This window comes from Rhinoderma darwinii, chromosome 1 (genome assembly GCF_050947455.1).
Source record: "Rhinoderma darwinii isolate aRhiDar2 chromosome 1, aRhiDar2.hap1, whole genome shotgun sequence".
Lineage (NCBI taxonomy): Eukaryota > Metazoa > Chordata > Amphibia > Anura > Rhinodermatidae > Rhinoderma > Rhinoderma darwinii.
This window is the reverse complement of record NC_134687.1, coordinates 246,493,724-246,513,335: the sequence shown is the minus strand read 5'-3', so window position 1 is coordinate 246,513,335 and position 19,612 is coordinate 246,493,724. Positions and strand designations below refer to the sequence as shown.

General features: G+C 42.4%; 1 protein-coding gene across 6 annotated transcripts in view; it reads right to left on the bottom strand.

The window, feature by feature from the left end:
• RFX2 (regulatory factor X2) overlaps positions 1-19,612 on the bottom strand; it is an 83,154-nt gene that overhangs the window by 29,210 nt on the left and 34,332 nt on the right. Inside the window, exon 1 of one of the 6 annotated variants that reach the window (XM_075863364.1) lies at positions 10,934-11,011. The exons of the other annotated variants lie outside the window; for them this stretch is intronic. The gene's annotated coding sequence lies outside the window, so the exon portion shown is untranslated. Of the gene's footprint in view, positions 1-10,933; positions 11,012-19,612 lie in introns of those variants that run through there. 6 annotated transcript variants of the gene reach the window in all.

Below are 19,612 nucleotides of genomic sequence, written 5' to 3'. Positions count from 1 at the left end.
AAGGCTACAGAAGCATTGATAAATACCTGGGTGTACATCAATCTACGGTTAGACAAATTGTCTACAAATGGAGAAAATTCAGGACGGTTACTACTCTCCCTAGTAGTGGGTGTCCTGTTAAGATCACAACGGGCAATCCTGAAAGAGGCAAGAAAGAAAATCTACTGAAGAATCTATAAACTGCAATTCATGTGTCCACCATTAGGAAAACACTGAACAAGAATGGTGTTCAAGGAAGGACACCACAAGAGGAAGCCGCTGCTCTCCACAAAAAAACAAAAACATTGTGGCCTGTCTCAAGTTTGCCCGCTAACACCTGCTTCTACAATGCTTCTGGGAAAATGTTAAGATAAGACAAAAGTTTAACTTTTGAGCACAAAAACGCACAACACTATGTTTGGAGGAAAAAGAAAACTGAACATCAACAACAAAACCTCATCCCAGCATGGTGGAGGGAGCATCAGGGTTTGGGGCTGTTTTGCAGTTTGCTGCCTCAGTGCCTGAACACCTTGCAATCTTTTAGGGAACAATGGAAACATTGGGCGATGCAACAAGACCATGACATTGCAGACAAAAAAACAAAATAGATTAACCCCTTCCCGCTGAATCAAGTTACTGTACGTGACAATCGGCGGTGCTTTCCCGCATTCTCACGTACAGTAACGTCCCGACGATAAACTGTCACCATGTCATTTGACATGGTGACAGCAGGCAGATCGCGGCGGCGAGTAGCAACAAACACTTGCTGCTCGCCGGCACAGGACCAATCAAAGCGGTCCTGTGACGTTGATGGCTGTGATTGGTCATTCAAAAATGAATTACCAATCACAGCATATGTAAACAAAAGACAGGGGATTCTCCTCATCGCCGGCTCGGACAAGCTAATTTCTGCGCCACATTACGTTAGGAGACCGCCTAAATAATACCCGCTGCCCACCCTCCAATGATCCAAATTATGACCGTTTATTTAAGGCCTGTCATAAATAATTTCAAATTGAAAATTTGCCCAAATCTACACCCCAGATAAAAATATTGCGGTCGACGAATCTCTCGTCAGTTTTAAGGGAAGGCTCCACTTCCGTCAATACCTCCCAAATAAAAGGACCCGGTATGGAATAAAGCTCTACAAGATCTGCAAAAGTTCCACCGGGTACACTCATTGTTTCCGGATTTATGAGGGAAGGGATTCCAAAATTGATCCCCCCCCCCCCAGAGTGCCCCCCTTCCCTTAGTGTCAGCGGAAAAAGTGTGTGGGATCTTGTACACCCACTACTTGGCCAGGGATATAATGTCTATATAGACAATTTTTAGAACAGCATCCCTCTCCAAAAGTGCCTTTTGGCAAGAGCGACAGTGGCCTGTGGCACGATCAAAAAAAAATTCTAAGGGCCTCCCCAAAACCCTTCTGGGCCAGACGTTGCCAAAAGGAGAAAGCAAAGCAATGTGCAGTGACAACATGTTGCTAGTGAAATATAGGGACAAGAAAGATGTCCACATTTTATTTAGCATCCATAAGGATAGCAGCATCCACGTTCCAGTTTGTGGCTCCAGCACCACAACTGCCAAGCCTGCCTGCGTACTGGATTATAACTTCTTTATGGGTGGGGTGGATCTATCTGATCAGGTCATAAAGCCATATAGTGCCATGCGGAAAAGTAAGACCTGGTACAAGAAGCTGGCAGTCCACCTCACCCAAATGGCAATGAATAACGCATTTGTGGTGTCCAGATACGCAGGCAATAGAAACACATTTCTCCAATTTCAGGAGACAATAATCAAGGCCCTTTTATTTGACAACCCAGAAGGGGAGGGCACTGAGATTACAGTTGCCGTATAATTCCAGGCCAGCACTTTCCCTCAGTAAATCCCCCACTGACAAGAAAACAAGACCCCAGAAAAGATGTCAGATGTGTTCCAAAAAAGGCATTAGGAAAGACACTATCCACCAGTGTGAGACATGCCCCACAATGCCAGGCCTATGCATCATTGAATGCTTCCAAATTTACCATACTTCCACTGACTTTTAGATTATTTTATTTATACACCCGTTTATTTTACAAATTGCCCATTCTGAATTGATTTTTGAAGCAGAGTAATTTTATATCATATTTTTGCCCACAAAATTTAAAAGAAGCCCAAACAAGACTAAAAATTCTTACTACACCCCTAGATGAATACCTAAAGTGGTTTCACATTATAGTTAGTCACACCAAAATGAAAATATTTTTGAAAAACCCCTAACAAAATTCTCACTATACCTCTAGACCAGGGGTCTCAAACTCGGCCGGGTAAGTGGGCCGCATATAGAAAAAAATGGGAAGTTGACGGGCCGCATTACTTTCAAATTTGATACAATACAAAATTATTGTTAATCAATTAGTTATTTGAACTACTATAACACTATATTACTAGAATAATAATACTACATTACTATAATAATAATAGTGCTAGGTTTAAAATGTGAGATATTTCTCCACGTGCTTATTTCAACAATCCAGCTTTCCAGTTTAAGTGTCGCTAAATGCAGTCCGGCGGCTCAGTTAGCACACATGTCAAGATTGGGCAGCCCCTTTTTAGGTGCTGCCACAGTGCCCTCTGTAGAGGCTGCCACAGTGCCCTCTGTAGAGGCTGCCACAGTGCCCTCTGTAGAGGCTGCCACAGTGCCCTCTGTAGAGGCTGCCACAGTGCCCTCTGTAGAGGCTGCCACAGTGCCCTCTGTAGAGGCTGCCACAGTGCCCTCTGTAGAGGCTGCCACAGTGCCCTCTGTAGAGGCTGCCACAGTGCCCTCTGTAGAGGCTGCCACAGTGCCCTCTGTAGAGGCTGCCACAGTGATGTCAGGGGCTTGCCCAGAGCTGGAGTCCCGGAGCAGAGCCGCTTCTGGCACTCTGCCTGGGATTCCAGCTCTGCTCCTGAGCTCACTGTCCATATATGGACAGATGTCAGGGGCAACCCCAGAGCTGGAGTCCCAGGCAGAGCGCTAGTAGGCTCTTCCTGGTACTCCAGCTGTGCTCCTGACATCACTGGGACTCCTGCTCTGGGGAAGCCCCTGACATCATTGTCGATGTATGGACAGCGATGTTAGAGGCTCCCCAGAGTCCCGGAGCAGAGCCTATACTAGCGCTCTGCCCGGGACTCCGCTCTGGGGAAGACCCGGACACACTGTCCACATATGGGCAGCGATGTCAGGGAATTCCACAGAGTCCCGGAGCAGAGCCTGTACTAGCGCTCTGCCCGGGACTCCGGCTCTGGGGAAGCCCCAGACATCGCTGTTCATATGTGGACAGCGATGTCTGGGAATTCCACAGAGTCCCGGAGCAGAGCCGACACCAGCGCTCTGCTCGGGACTCCGGCTCTGGGGAAGCCCCAGACATCGCTGTTCATATGTGGACAGCGATGTCAGGGAATTCCACAGAGTCCAGGAGCAGAGCCGACACCAGCGCTCTGCTCCGCTCTGGGCAAGACCCTGACACACTGTCCATATATGGGCAGCGATGTCAGGGAATTCCACAGAGTCCCGAAGCAGAGCCTGTACTAGCGCTCTGCCCGGGACTCCAGCTCTGGGGAAGCCCCAGACATCACTGTTCACATGTGGACAGCGATGTCAGGGAATTCCAGAGTCTCGGAGCAGAGCCGATGCTAGCGGCTCTGTGTCCCGCGGGCCGCAGATGACAGCCCCAGGGGCCGCATGCGGCCTGCGGGCCACGTACTTGAGACCCCTGCTCTAGACGAATACCTACGTGGTTTCACGTTATAATTAGTCACACCAAATTAAAATATTTCTTAAAAACCCCTAACAAATTTTCTCACTATACCCCTAGATGAATACCTCCTTGAAGGGTAGAGTTTTAAAAATAAGGTCAGTTGGAATCACTGAAATAGCACACTTGAGATAAAAATTAAATTTTTATTTGACAGCATAATTTCATATAAATGTAATATTCCTTCAATACATATTTTTTTGTAATAATTTTACTGAGTTTGCCTATTATTATAACTATCTCCTGCCATATAAAGCGGTTATATTAATTCTTATAAACGGTTTGGTGATATGGGCATAGTTCTTTATATTTGGAGATTACTCAATTTACGAGCTGTTCCTGATCAATACGTTATGGGCTTTTTTGTTGTTCAGGCTTTTACACAACATGTTAAACCCGAAAATACTTCCAGGAAAACTGACAATATCTTAGGGGATTAGTGATCCTTTAGGCCCCATGCACACGAACGTGTTTTTGCGGCCGTAATTCCCCCGAAAATCCACGGGAGAATTGCGGCCCCATTCTTTTCTATGGGGCCATGCACGCGACCATAGTTTTTGCGGTCCTTGCACGGCCCGGGAGCCCGGACCACAGAAAGAACGGGCTTGTCTTATTACGGCCCTGTTCTGCAGTCCGGGCTCATTGAAAACAATGGCGGCGGCCATGTCCCGCGATTTGCGGGCGGCCTGCGGCTGACAGTCCGCAGCCGGCCGACCCGAAAATCACGGCCGTGCGCATGAGGCCTTACTGTCCATAAAGATGGTGTTGGACACTGCCCTTTTATATATTCTGTAGGTGATTGGTTGTTTTGTGCAAATTACGGTTCCTACTTTGACGGGCAGGGACCTGTAATGCTGTGCCAACGTCCCTTGGCACGTTAGTCTCCGATATAGAGATTGATGGGGCTAAAGAGATGTTGTATGACCAGTCCCTTTGAAAAAAAGTAGTGACATTATAAAGCCCCGTTCTTTCATCCTGTGAACATGCTCAAGTTCTAAATTTTTTCCTCCAGTTCTCAAATATATTGCCCTTCAGTCCAATACAGTTCTAATTTTAATTCTCCCTGCTTTAACGGTTGTTAACAGCTGTGGACTGACACATTTGTTGGTCATCTGCTTTGTTGGCACGACATAGTTACATACACTGGCAAATGCACTTCTACGGGTTAATATGCTGTGGAAGGCAACCATGCCCCAAAAATAATAGATTTGTTAAAAAAATTACCACCTAAATACCATGATTCCGGCTATGAAAACCTAGCGGTACAAACACTCATTAAACCACTAGGTGAATACCTTAGAGGTGCAGTTTTCAAAATGGGGTCACTTCTAGGGGTGTCAGATCGTTCTGCAAGCTCAAATCCTTTACAGGCATGGAGTGGGGCCTATCAACCTCATTCAAGCTAAAATGATGTTCTGAAAAGCCAAAGGGTGCTTCTTTGCTTTGGGGGTCACACTGTGCAGCAGATTACGGCCTAAGTGGGGGTATTTCTTGACACAGGAGAAACTAGGTAATAAATGTTGGGGTGTGTTTCATCAGTTTCATGTACTATTTTGGAAAAAGATATCCTAGAAATGACGCAATTTTTAAATGTTATTCTTGAGGGGTGTAGTTTCCAAAATGGGGTCACCTTTGGGGGTTTCTACTGTTTTGGTCCCTCCAGGGCGCTGAAAACACGACATGGCACCGAAAACCATTCCAACAATATCTGCGCTCCAAATGGCACTCCTTCCCTTCTGAGCCCTGCCGTGGGTCTAAACAGCCGTTTATTACCACATATGGAGTATTGCGTAATCGGGAGAAATTGCTTAACAAATGTGTGGGGGGGGGGGGGGAAGTTTCTCCTTTATTCCTTGTAAAAATTAGAAAATTCGATGTTTTTTCAGAAACAAAGTAGATTTTCATTTTCAAAACGCTAATTCCATTAAATTTAGCAAACAAACTGTTGGGTCAAAATGCTAACTATACCCCCAGATAAATTCCTTGAGGGGGTGTAGTTTCCATAATGGGTCACTTTTGGGGGATTTCCACTGTTTTGGCACCACAAGACCTCTTCAAACTGGACATGGTGCCTAAAATATATTCTACAAAAAGGAGGCCCCAAAATCCCCTAGGTGATCCTTTGCTTCTGAGGCCGGTGCTTCAGTCCATTAGCACACTAGAGCCACATGTGGGATATTTCTAAATACTGCAGAAGCTGGGCAATAAATATTGAGTTGCGTTTCTTGGGTAAAGCCTTCTGTGTTACTGATTTTTTTTTATTACAAATGAATTTTGGCAAAAAATATGAAATTTGTAAATTTCCCCTCTACTTTGTTTTCATTTCTGTGAAATGGTTAAAAGGGTTAAAACACTTTCTGAATGCGGTTTTGAATACTTTGAGGGGTGCAGTTTTCAAAATGGGGTGATTTATGGGGACTTCAATATTTAAGGCCCTCAAAGCCACTTCAGAACTGAACTGGTCCCTGAATAAAATTGCCTTTTGAAATTTTCTTGAAAATGTAGGAAATTGCTGCGAAAGTTCTATGTCTTGTAACGTCCTATAAAAATAAAAGGACGTTCAAAAAACGATGCAAACATAAAGTAGACATACGGGATATGTGAAATAGTAGCGATTTCGTGTGGTGTTACTATCTGTTTTACAAGCAGATACATTTAAATTTAGAAAAATGCAAATTTTTGCAAATTTTTTCTCTAAATCTTGGTGTTTTTCACAAATAAATATTGAATTTATCGACCAAAATTTTTCACTAACATAAAGTACGATATGTCACGAGAAAACAATCTCAGAATCGCTTGGATAGGTAAAAGCATTCCAGAGTTATTACCACATAAAGTGACATGTCAGATTTGAAAAAAATGGGGCTGGTCCTGAAGGGGTTAAAAAGAAGAAAATTTGTGTCTTGGAATGGACAAGTCAGAGTCCTCACCTTAACTCTATCAAGAAGCTGTAGCATGCCCTGAAGAGGGCTGTACATGCAAGGCATCTTAGAAATATTGATGAACTAAAAACAGATTTGCAGGGAGGAACGGTCTAAAATTCCTCATTATTATGCAAATTTGCATCTACAGGAAAAGTTTAGTGGGACATTTAAAGGTTATTAAGTTCAAGGGTCCACTTACTTTTCCTCCTTGCACTGAGGGTGCTTACTAAATGTGCTCAATAAAAGACATGAACAGTACACCTATTTGTGTTATTAGTTTAGTTACATTGTGTTGGTCTATAATTGTGACTTCGAGAACAATCAGGCTGCATTTTATTAGCAATCATTGCAGGATTCCAAGTTATCCCACTTTATTCTTGCAACTGTAGGTTCTAAAAGTGCATCTACAAATACGTACGCAAAGGTCTCTGGCGGTATTTAGAACTGGAGATATGCAAGATAAAATAGTGATCATGGGGCAGAACTGCGTGTTACTAATCCCACTAAAGGACATTACAGCTAGAGGATTGTACATTACATTTGATGTGCAGTTGAATGTAATCTGTAAAGAAGATCAACATTAGGCTCATTGTCCTCCTACAGCCATTTCTACTTCACTGACGCCCCAGAGTACATTGTGGACACTTGGTTCAATGAACGGCAAACGACAACATTACTTTGACGCAAAGTTTCACGACATGGCAATAATGTTGAATGACGGCAAACGCAAAGTTTCTTGGGACACTATAGATATATTTTACTACTACTATTTACCCCTTTCCGCTGCAGTCATTTTTATAAAAAAAAGATACCCCATTGCTTTTTGAGTTTCGTTGTTTACAGAGTTCACCGAGCGGTAACAGTGACTCTTTTTTCTCCTTATTGGATTCTTGCAAAACCAAAACTTAGGGCTCATTCAGAAAAGCGTGTTCCGCATCCGTGTGCAGTCTGTTGAAATAACCGACAGCACACGGACCCATGCAAGTCAATGGGGCTATTCAGACATGCGTGAATTTTGACGCAGCAAGTGTCCGTTGCGTGAAACTCACTGCATGTCCTATTTTGGTCCGTTTCGCCCATTGAAGTCTATGGGTGTCTGAAAAACACGGACAGCACACGGACTAAATCTGTGTGCTGTCAGTGTTTCATGCATCAGCTGCTAAACAATTAGAGAAATTTTATAAAAAAAAAAAAAAAAAAAGGGAAGTACTTGCACGGACGTGAACAATGGATGCCACACGCAAAGCACACTGATGCGGAACGCAAAGCACACTGACGGCACACGGTCATGAAATATGGTCCATTTTTTTGCGAAAATTGGACAAGCTCGTGTGAATGAAGCCTTAGGTTTTTTTTCTTTTACAAAAAAACTTTTGTCTAACCCCCTTCCCGCACCTTGACGTAACTGCACGTCAATGTGTGCAGTAAGGTGGCGCACCTTGACGTGCAGTTACGTCTGTGCTTTGACAGTTAACCGCCGCGCGGCACAACACCGCAGCGGCTGTTAACTGTGCAGGGTGTCTGCCCTGCATTCCCTGTTGCCGATCAGCGGCCCATCACCGCTGATTTCGGCAGTTAACCCCTTCGATGCGGCGGTCAATTCCGATCGCCTCATCGAAGGATTTTAGCGCCGATCGGCAGCCCCCACGTGAAATCACGGGGGCTGGCGATGGTACCCATGGCAACCGGACGCCAGAAAATGGCTTCCGGGCTGCCATGTACAGAAGCCTATGAGGAACAGCCGGAGGCTGGTCGTCGTAGGCTTCCTGTCAGTGTGACTGTTACATCACAATGACAGTTAGAATACATTACACTACGAAGGTAGTGTAATGTACTCTAGCAGCGATCAAAGCTGCAAGTCTAAGTGTCCACTAGTGGGACAAGTGAAAAAAGTACAAAAAAAAAAAAAAAAAAGGATAAAAATGTTTTCAAAAAAGTGTACAAATAAAAAAGTTATAAGTGACATAAACAAGAACTGCTTTTTTTTTCCTATAATAAGTCTTTTATTATAGGAAAAAAATGAACACGTAAAAAAAAAACTACACATATTGGGAATCACCAACTATAAAACTATAATTTTTCCAACACGGTGAACACTGCAAAAAAAATAAACGAAAAACAATGCGAGAATCACTATTTTGGTCACCACCCCTCCCTAAAATATACAATAAAAAGTGATCAAAAAGTCGCATGTACGCCAAAATTGTACCGATACAAACTACAACCCGTCACGCAAAAAACAAGCCCTTACACAGCTTTTTTGACTGAAAAATAAAAAAGTTATGGCTCTCAGAATACGGTGACAAAAAATAATTTATTTTCTAAATAAGTGATTTTATTGCGCAAACGCTGCAAAACATCAAAAACCTATATACATATGGTATCGCCGTAATCGTACCGACCCGCAGACTAAAATATAATGGTCATTTATAGCCCAGGGTAAACGGCGTAAAAAATAAATAAAAATCATTGTCAGAATTGATGGTTTTTGGTCACCTGGCTTGCCGAAAAATGGAATAAAAAAAGTGATCAACAACCAATTAAAATTACAGATCGTCCCGCAACAAATAAGCCCTCACACAGCTCTAGTGGTGAAAAAATAAAAAAAAGTTCCGGCTAACAGATTATGGCGATGCAAAATGTGCAGAGCGTTCCAAAAGCGGATAAGATTGGCCGCCATTTATCAGTGCGCCACTGGCCACATATCTGCAGATTATTTATTTACCCCATTATTATACCCTCGTATTATGCCCTGATGTACTCTGCCCAGCCTACATATGCCCCCACATTATAAACTGAAATGCCAGCAAAACGCCAAACAGAACAACTGCCAAGCTAAATCTGTGCTCCAAAAGCCAAATGCCGCTCCCTCCCTTCTGAGCCCTACAGCGTGCCTAAACAGCCGTTTACGTCCACCGATATGGCATCGCCATACCCGGGAGAACCTGGTTAATATTTTATGAGGTATTTGTGGCACAACATATAGTGCACTAAAATGGCACATCAGTGGAAAATAGTAATTTTCACTCTGCACCATCCGCTGCGCATTAAACCCTTCGTGCGCCATGACTTAATAGCATGTCGTGGTGTGTGGGGGGGTGATATATGGAGCGTCTCACGTGCTGAGCGCGCCCCACACGCTGCGGGTGTCAGCTGTGTATTACAGCTGATACCCGGGACTAACGGACAGAAACAGCGATCGCGCTGTTACAGGAGCCTGTAAAAATGACAATATACTGCAATATATTAGTATTGCAGTGTATTCTACCAGTGATCTAACGATCGGTGGTTCAAGTCTCCTAGGGGGACTGATAAAATATGTAAAAAAAAAAAAAAAAGTTAATCATTATTAGTGGAAAAAATGTCATAAATATTTAAAGTCCAAAAAGAAACACTTTTCAAATTTTTTTCTCTAAAGTAATGTAAAAAAACACAAAACTGAAAATTGGTATCGCTGCATCCGTAAAAGTCCAAGCTATTACAATATACCATTATTGAACTCGCACGGTGAACACCGTGAAAAAGAAAGAATTTTAAACAGCAAAATCGCAGTTTTTTGTTCACCTTGGCTCTACCAAAAAATGTAATAAAAAGTGCTCAAAAAGTCTTATGTGCCAAAAAATGATACCAATAAAAACTACAGCTCGTCCCGCAAAAAATAAGCCCTCACACCACTATTGACGGAAAAATAAAGCAAAACATGGATCAGTTCGGAAAGGGTTAATTACTTTCTAATGAAAAAACATTTATGACCACATGTGAGGTATAGCCGTACTCGGGAGAAATTGCTTTACAAATGTTGGGGTGCATTTTCTCCTTTGTGAAATTGAAAAAATTCAACATTTTAGTGGAAATAATGTTATTAATTTTCACGGCCTAATTACAATAAATTCTGCAAAAGACGTGTGGGGCCTAAATGCTCACTATACCCCTAGATAGATTCCTTAAGTGGTGTAGTTTCCCAAATGGGGTTACTTTTGGGGGGCTTCCACTGTTTCGCTCTCTCAGTGGCTTTGCAAATTCGACATGACACCCAAAAACTATTCCAGCTAAATTTGAGCTCCAAAAGCCAAATAGCGATCCTTCCCTTCTAAGCCCCGGTGTGGGTCCAAACAGCAGTTTATTACCACATATGGGGTATTTATGTAATCTGGAGAAATTGTTTCACAAAAGTTGGGGTGCTTTTTCTCCTTTATTCCTTGTAAAAATTAAAAATGTCAAGTTCTTACAGAAAAAAAAGTAGATTTTTACCTTTACAGACTAATTCCAATGAATTCAGCAAAGCAACTGTGGGGTCAAAATGCTAACTTTACCCCTAGAAAAATTCCTTGAGGGGTGTAGTTTCCAAAATTGGGTCACTTTTGGGGGGTTTCCGATGTTTTCATCTCTCCAGTGCATTGCAAACGCGACACGGCACTGAAAACTATTCCAGCAAAATCAGAAATCCAAATGGTGCTCCTTCTCTTCGGAGGCCTGCTGTGAGTACAAACAGCAGTTTATTACCACATATGGGGTATTACTATAAATCGGAAGAAATTGCTTTACATATGTTGGGGTGTTTTTCTACTTTTATGCCTTGTAAAAATTTAACATTTCTATGTTTTTTCACAAAAAAAAAGTAGATTTTCATCTTCACATACGAATTCAAATAAATTTAGCAAAAAAACTGTGGGTTCAAAATGCTAACTATACCCATAGATAAATTCCTTGAGGGGTATAGTTTCCAAAATGGGGTCACTTTTGGGGGGTCTTTACTGTTTTGGTACCACAAGACCTATTCAAACCTGACATGGTGCCTAAAATATATTCTAGAAAAAGGAGGCCCCAAAATCCACTAGGTGGTCCTTTGCTTCTGAGGCCTGTGTTTCAGTCCATTACCGCACTAGGGCCACATGTGGGATATTTCTAAAAACTGCAGAATCTGGGCAATATGTATTGAGTTGCATTTCTTGGGAAAAACCTTCTGTGGTACAGAAAATATGTATTACAAATGAATTTTCGAAAAGAAAAAAAAAATGAAATTTGTAAATTTCACATCTACTTTGCTTTAATTCCTGTGAAACGCCTAAAGGGTTAAAACACTTTCTGAATGCGGTTTTGAATACTTTGAGGGGTGCAGTTTTCAAAATGGGGTGATTTATGGGGACTTTCTAATATATAAGGCCCTAAAAGCCACTTCAGAACTTAACTGGTCCCTGAAAAAATAGGCTTTTGAAATTTTCTTGAAAATATGAGAAATTGCTGCTAAAGTTCTAAGCCTTGTAACATCCTAGAAAAATAAAATAATATTCCAAAAACTACGCAAACAAAGTAGACAGCTAACTTCTCTATTTCTGCCATGGAGCGCTTGTTTTTTCACAGGTCAAGTTGTAGTTTTTATGGGTAGCATTTTTGGGTAACAAACTTTTTAATCATTTTTTTATTCTATTTATCTGAAGGTAAGGTGTCAAAAAGCCGCAATTCTGGTATGTATTGTACTTTTTTTGTTCTATTAAAGCTAACCTGTTATGTTGAAAATGCAGTCTAATCAGTGGGCATTGGATTCCTAAGTAGGGCTGTATGTATGTATGTATGTATGTATGTATGTATGTATGTATGTATGTATGTATCTATCTATCATACATATAAAATATAGGACAACAATGATGGCAGACCTTGGGGCAAAGGGGACCCTCTCTATTTAATGGCTTAGATTCCACGCTCGCTATTGACTGCAGCATCTAAGTGGTTAAATTCTGTGGTTATGTCCGAACCCGACCATTAGAGAGCTGTAATACAGAGCGGACATCCGTGGCGCATGGAGCAGGCTATATACTTTACCCTCCGACTTTCGCCGTACATGTACAGGGGATGTCAGAAAGGGGCTAGGAAGAAAAAGTTTAAACATAAAACTTTAACGAATATCTATTAGAGCTACACTTATCGTTGGCAGGATTTGCCATTAAAATAGCTCTGACCTGTCAAGATACTGACTCCACAAGACCTCTGCAGGTGTGCTGCGATATGTGGCACTAAGAAGTTAGCAGCAGATCCTTTGAGTCCTGTAGTTTACGAGGTGGGGCCTCCATGTTTTCCAGCACATGCCACAGATGCTAGATCAGATTGAAATCTTGGGAATTTGGAGGCAAAGCCAACACCTTAATCTTATTGTCATGTTCCTCAAACCATACCTGAACAATTTTTGCAGTGTGGCAGGGCACATTATCGTGCTGAAAGAGGCTACTGCCATTAGGGAATACAGTTGCCATGAAGGGGGGGGGGGTACTTGGTGGTCTGCAACAATCCTAAAATAGGTCGTACATATCAAAGTAACTTCCACATAAATGCCAGGACCCATAGATTACCAGCAGAACATTGCCCAGAGCATCTCACTGCCTCCGCCGGCTTGCCTTCTTCCCAAATGGCACTAGGTAGAACACTCTTCCCCAGGTAAGCGACACAGACACCTGCCTGTCCACATGTACAAGAAACGTGATTCCTGGCATGGTTCTTCCATTGCTTTATGGTCCAGCTCTGATGCTTACTTGTCCTCCACCAAAAGTGCCTACAATGGGCAAGGGTCAGAATGGGCACTATGACCTTTTCAGACTGCAGATATTCAGTCCCAAATACAGCAAGCTGTGATACACTGTGTTCGGACACCTTTATATCATCCATGACCCTGTCGCTGGGTTATCAGTTATCCTTCCTTGGACCACTTTTACTAGTTACTAACCACTGCATAGTGGAAACACCCCACAAGACCTGCCATTTTGGATATGCTGACCAAGTCAGTGAACCATAGCAATTTGGCTCTGGTCAAAGTCGATCCCATTTTATCTTCTTCCAACACATCAAATTCAAGAACTGACTGTTGACTTGCTGCCTAATATATCCCACCCATGACAGGTGCCATTGTAATGAGATCATGTAATTTACTTCACCTGTCAGTATTTTTTAACCAGTTAGCGACCGCCCATAGGTGTTTTTACGGCGGCCACTAACAGGCTTTATTCCGATGCAATAGCCTATTTATGCCATTGCATCGGAAGAAATAGAGAGGGAGCCTTTAGAACTGCCTGTTCTCCGCTACCAGAGGTAGCGGAGAGCAGGGAGCAGCCCTGCTCTAACGGACAAGATCGATATCAGTATCAATCTCGCTTGTTTAAACTCTCAATAGCGAGCGCGGCATCGGAGTGGTTTTGTAGAGCGGGAGGGAGCATCCTCATCCCACTGGCACCCGGTGATAAGATCGCCGGGTGTCTGTCTTCTATGGCAGCCCCCCAGGTCTGCCCCTAGTTATGCCCGCTAGGCAATGCCAGATGCATGGCCTAGCCAATGCCTGTCTGTTTTAAACGTACAGGCACTAATACACTGAATATAAAAGTATTGCAGTGTATTATAAAAGCAATCGGAGGTTCGCATAGTGAATTCCCCTAGTGGGACTAGTAAAAAAGTGAAACAAAAGTTTAATGAAGTCTATAAAAAAAAAATACGTGATTTTTTTTTTTTTTTAAAAACCCATCTTTTTCCCCTTGCTTCATTACTAAAAACAACAAAAGTTAAAAAAGTTACACATATTTGGCATCGCCACATCTGTAAAGACCCAAACTATAAAGTTATTATATTATTTAACCCCCACGGTGAGCGTCTTATAAAATAAAATGAAAAAAACATGCAAAAATTGCTGTTTTCTGTGAATCCTGCCAAAACAAAAAAAAACAAAACATAAAAAGTGATCAAAAAGTCACATCTACTACAAAATGGTACCAGTAGAGACTACAAGTCGTACCGAAAAAAAAAAAACCCTCATACAGCTACACGGCGGAAAAATAGAATAAGGTTATGGCTCTAGAAATATGCAGACACTAAAACAGATAATTTGGACAAAAAAAATAAATAAGTGTTTGTACTGTGCAAAAGTAGTAAAACATACAAAATCTATATAAATTTAGTATCGTTGCAATCGTGACAACTCGCTGAAAAAAGTTGTGTTATTTATATCACACGGTAAACGGCATAAGTTTAGGACGCAAAAAGGTGTGGTGAAATTGTAGTTTTTTTCTATTCCCCGCAAATGTTTTTTTTTATAAAAGTTAATCAATACATTATATGTACCCCAAAATGGTGATATTAAAAATTAAAACTTGTCCCGCAAAAAAAAAGACCTTATACAACTATGTCGACGCAAAAATAAAAAAGTTATAGCTCTTTGAATGGGACGATGGAAAAACGTAAAAATAGCTCGGTCATTAAGGCCTGAAATAGGCTGGTCATTAAGGGGTTAATGTTATTGCTGATCGGCATACATCAAACATGGAGTCAAACTGTTTTAGGGTACATGCAGACGCGGAGATAAAATTGTACTTCATCACTGTAATTACCGCCAAACTCAGTTTTTGCAAAACCAACGCAAAGTATTTTGCAGCGATTTCACTGCAATTTAGGCTGGGTTCACACGACCTATTTTCAGACGTAAACGAGGCGTATTATGCCTCGTTTTACGTCTGAAAATACAGCTACAATACGTCGGCAAACATCTGCCCATTCATTTGAATGGGTTTGCCGACGTACTGTGCAGACGACCTGTCATTTACGTGTCGTTGTTTCACAGCTGTCAAACGATGACGCGTAAATTGACTGCCTCGTCAAAGAAGTGCAGGACACTTCTTTGCAACGTAATTTGAGCCGTTCTTCATTGAAGTCAATGAAGAGCAGCTCAAGATTACGGGCGTCAAAGACGCCTCGCAAAATGCGAGGAGGAGCTTTTACGTCTGAAACGACACAGCTGTTTTCTCCTGAAAACAGTCTGTCTTTTCAGACGTAAAAGCCACTTATCGTGTGCACATACCCTAAGGCTGGGTTCACACGAGCACATTAACGTCCGTAATGGACGGACGTATTTCGGCCGGAAGTCCCGGACCGAACTCAGTGCAGGGAGCCGGGCTCCTAGCATCATAGTTATGTACGATGCTAGGAGTCCCTGCCTCTCTGTGGAACTACTGTCCTGTACTGAAAACATGATTACAGTACGGGACAGTTGTCCTGCAGAGAGGCAGGGACTCCTAGCATCGTACATAACTATGATGCTAGGAGCCAGGCTCCCTGCACTGTGTTCGGTCCGGGACTTCCGGCCGAAATACGTCCGTCCATTACGGATGTTAATGTGCTCGTGTGAACCCAGCCTAACAGTGATTTGTTCACACTGTCAGAATATACCCTTAGGGAAAGTACACACAACGTGTAAAATATGCTAGCAATTCTTGTGAAGCGCTTTTTAAAATACAGGCGTTGGACACGTTTTGTGTGCGATTGCAATCAGGACTCCCATTGACTATGAGAATATTTGGTGCGTATTCTGACACTACTTTTTTTTACAAGACGCGGTTTGTTTTTTTAAATACGCGCTGTATGTACCAACTGCGTGCTTTCCAATTGATTTGAATAAGAAGCCTAATGAAGCGGTTTTTTTACGCGTATTTCGGAGTGTAAAACGCGCAAGAATACACGTCAAACAGCATCTGGATTGCCAGGGCATTCTTGGAGATTTTTTTTTTTTTCGTTCACTGTATTTTTCAATTCTCCCTCACTTAGTAAGTATGGCCTTTTTTGTGGTTTTGAAATCTCCCTAAGGCTGGGTTCACACACCCTATTTACGGACGTAACTCGGGCGTTTTAGCCCCGAATTACGTCCGAAAATACGGCTCCAAAGCGGCAGCAAACATCTGCCCATTCATTTGAATGGGCTTTACGATGTTCTGTGCCGGCCGTCATTTTTTTTACGCGCCGCTGTCAAATGACGGAGGCAGGGCTTAATAGGTGCACAAAGATGGCGAACCTGGGGGCCTTCATTAGGCCTCCAGGCAGCCATAGCAACCAAGGCCCCCCCCCGCGATTGCATTGCGGGGGCGCGATGAGCTGTTAGAGGGGGTCGCCCCCTCTTTCTAACGATTTAAATGCTGCGGTCACTATTGACCGCAGCATTTAACAAGTTAAACGAGCGGGATCGCGCTCGAGCGTAATGCCGCTCGTTACTCTGAAGTGTCGGCTATGACAAACAGCCGACACCGGCATTGTATGGAACGGGTTCACGCCGTGAGCCCATTCCATACTTCCCCTGTCCGACTTTGGCGTATGGTTACGTCAAATGTCGGGAAGGGGTTAAGACCCATTACCCGTACAATTGTATTGCAAAACAACAAATCTTTTATAGGGGAAAAATAAAAATAGGTGTGAACACCCTCTTATAATTGGGGATGTTGTGTTCAGAATTAGCCAATCACACTTAAACTCATGTTAAATAGTAGGCAGTACACAGCTGCCATTATTTGAAGGGATTCTGAGTAACCCCATATAAAGTTCAGCTGTTCTGTTAGGATTTTCTTGATATTTTCTTTGTTGCATGTGACAGCAAAAGCCATGGTCCGTAAAGAGCTTACAACACAGCAAAGGGATCGGATTGTTGAAAGGCATCAGTCAGGAGAAGGGTACCAAAGAATTTCCAAGGCATTAGCTATACCATGGAACACAATGAAGATCTCCTGTATTCTTCATATGTCTGGGCTGTGGGGTAGGGTGGCAAGACGGATGCCTTTTCTAACAAAGAAAAACACCCAAGCCCATCTATGTTTTACCAAGACCTACATAAATTCTGCCAAAAGAATGGGAAAACATGTTATGGTCTGAGGAGACCAAGGTTGAGCCTTTTGGCCAGAATTCCAAAAGGTATGTTTGGTGCAAAGCCAACACTGCATATCACCAAAAGAACACCATACCCACAGTGAAGCATGGTGGAGGCAGCATTATGCTTTGGGGTGGTTTTTCTGCAGCTGAAACTGGGGCTTTAGTCAAGGTGGTGGGAATTATGAACAGTTCCAAGTATCAGGCAATATTGGCACAAAACCTGCAGGCCCCTGCTAAAAAGCTGAAGATTAAGAGGAATTTCACCTTTCAGCACGACAACGACCCAAAGCATACCTACAAATCTACAAAAGAATGGCGTCACCAGGAGAAGACCAAAGTTTTGTAATGGCCCAGCCGGAGCCCAGACCTGAATCCCATTGAAAATCTGTGGGGTGACCTGAAGAGGGCTGTACACAGGAGATGCCCAAGCAATCTGCCAGATGTGGGGCGCTTTTACAAGGAAGAGTGAGCAACAATTGCCATGTCAAGATGTGCCATGCTGATAGACTTCTACCCAAAAAGACTGAATGCTGTCATTCAAAGGGTAATTCAACAAAGTATTCATTTAAGGGTGTGCATATTTATGCAACCACGTTATTTTTGTCTTTAATTTTATACCCTAAAAGACTTGTTTGTTTTTCAATACAATTGTACAGATTTATAAGTGACATTAAAGGTGGAAAAAGTTCTGAAATTATTCATCTTGGACTGATTTTGTAACATGACAAAAACCTGGCATTTTAACAGGGGCGTGTAGACTTTTTATATCCACTGTATATCCCTGTAAAAAGACAGTAATGCCGAGATTTCCACTTCTTGCTGGAGAGTGGAGGTCAGACCATGTTTAATCAGCAGAAAAACAGATGCAGATGTTCCTTGTGTAAAGCGCAGACTGCCATGCTTGGCTCTGTTTGCTTTGCTCCGGATTGTTACTCGGCAAACAACAGTTGCTAGGAGCAACTACAGTCCACTCCTGTATCCATGATCTGGTTGCTGGGCAACTCAAAGATTACATCCCAAACTAAACAATACGCCACTCCACACACCCCCTCCCCCTCCCCTACTGTATGCTGCTCTGCTTTCTACCATTAACTAGGTAATGTGTCATGTATTATACCAGACTCCAGGAAATGTGAAGGGAGGGGGCGAGAAGAGATACTGTTTATTCCAGATCACTGCTAGGACAATCCACTACAGAGAATTTCACATTTCTAAATGAAAGAACATTAAGGGTTTTCTGCAACAGGTTATCAGATCTAGACATCTTCAGAGCGCAGAATTTGATATCTGCGTGTGTTTATAGAAACTGACCAGGGAGTATTTTTAGCTCATTTTAACTACTTAAAAGTGGGAGTTATTAGGACTGGAGAGCCGAGGGAGCGGAAATAATACAATGTCGGCACGGACAGCCTATTATTACTACTACTGAAGTGTGCCCTAAGAATTGCCCCTTATTTGTTGTACCAACAGCCCGATTTATCTGCTCATGCCAATACTGAGCCTTTGGTAAATATTAAGCTGCAAACAAGTTTGCATTTTGTGTAAAATGCATGAAGGAAACCAAGAAACTTATTTAAAGAGACATATGAGCAGCATTAGTATAAATGCCCATTTGCCCAACCGGGGTACAATAATAATAATGCAGCAAAGTAAGGGTCCATTCGCAATGTGGGGTCAATTTTCAATTTCTGGAATGATTTTTTTAGAAACTGCGGCAAAATGGCACAATTATGAAAATTTTGTGAAAATCAGATGCCCCCCGCTTCCACAACAGTATAACACAATCGGAAGTGTATGGGAACTGCTACAGCATATACACGTGCATTTTAGACTTCATAAATCCGAGCGATCACATTTCAGAGAACACAAAAATACGCCTCTTCACTTCTCTGTTGGCATTATATTCGATGTATGAAACATGCCCTGTATTCCTGGTCTTACCAGCACATCTCCATTTATTGTAATGCTAATTTGATGTCCTCGCCAGGGGTTGTCTTTGGGCCCAATAATCAGGCCTTGTGTAGCAATAAGGAATTTCAAGAATGTCTTCTCACAGAAGCGAAGAAAGGATAATGAAGGAAAAAAACAAACCTCCCGGAGTATGGCAAGCTGGAACATGTTGGAGAGAGAGAGGCGAGGATTACACCATAAATGCAGATCAGTTGACAAGTTGAACGTTGCGGATATTTAATGCCTTTTATTTGGCGGTTCTACTCCAGTGCTGCAAAGTCTGTGCCATTACTATATGAAGCTTCTATGGGTATATTC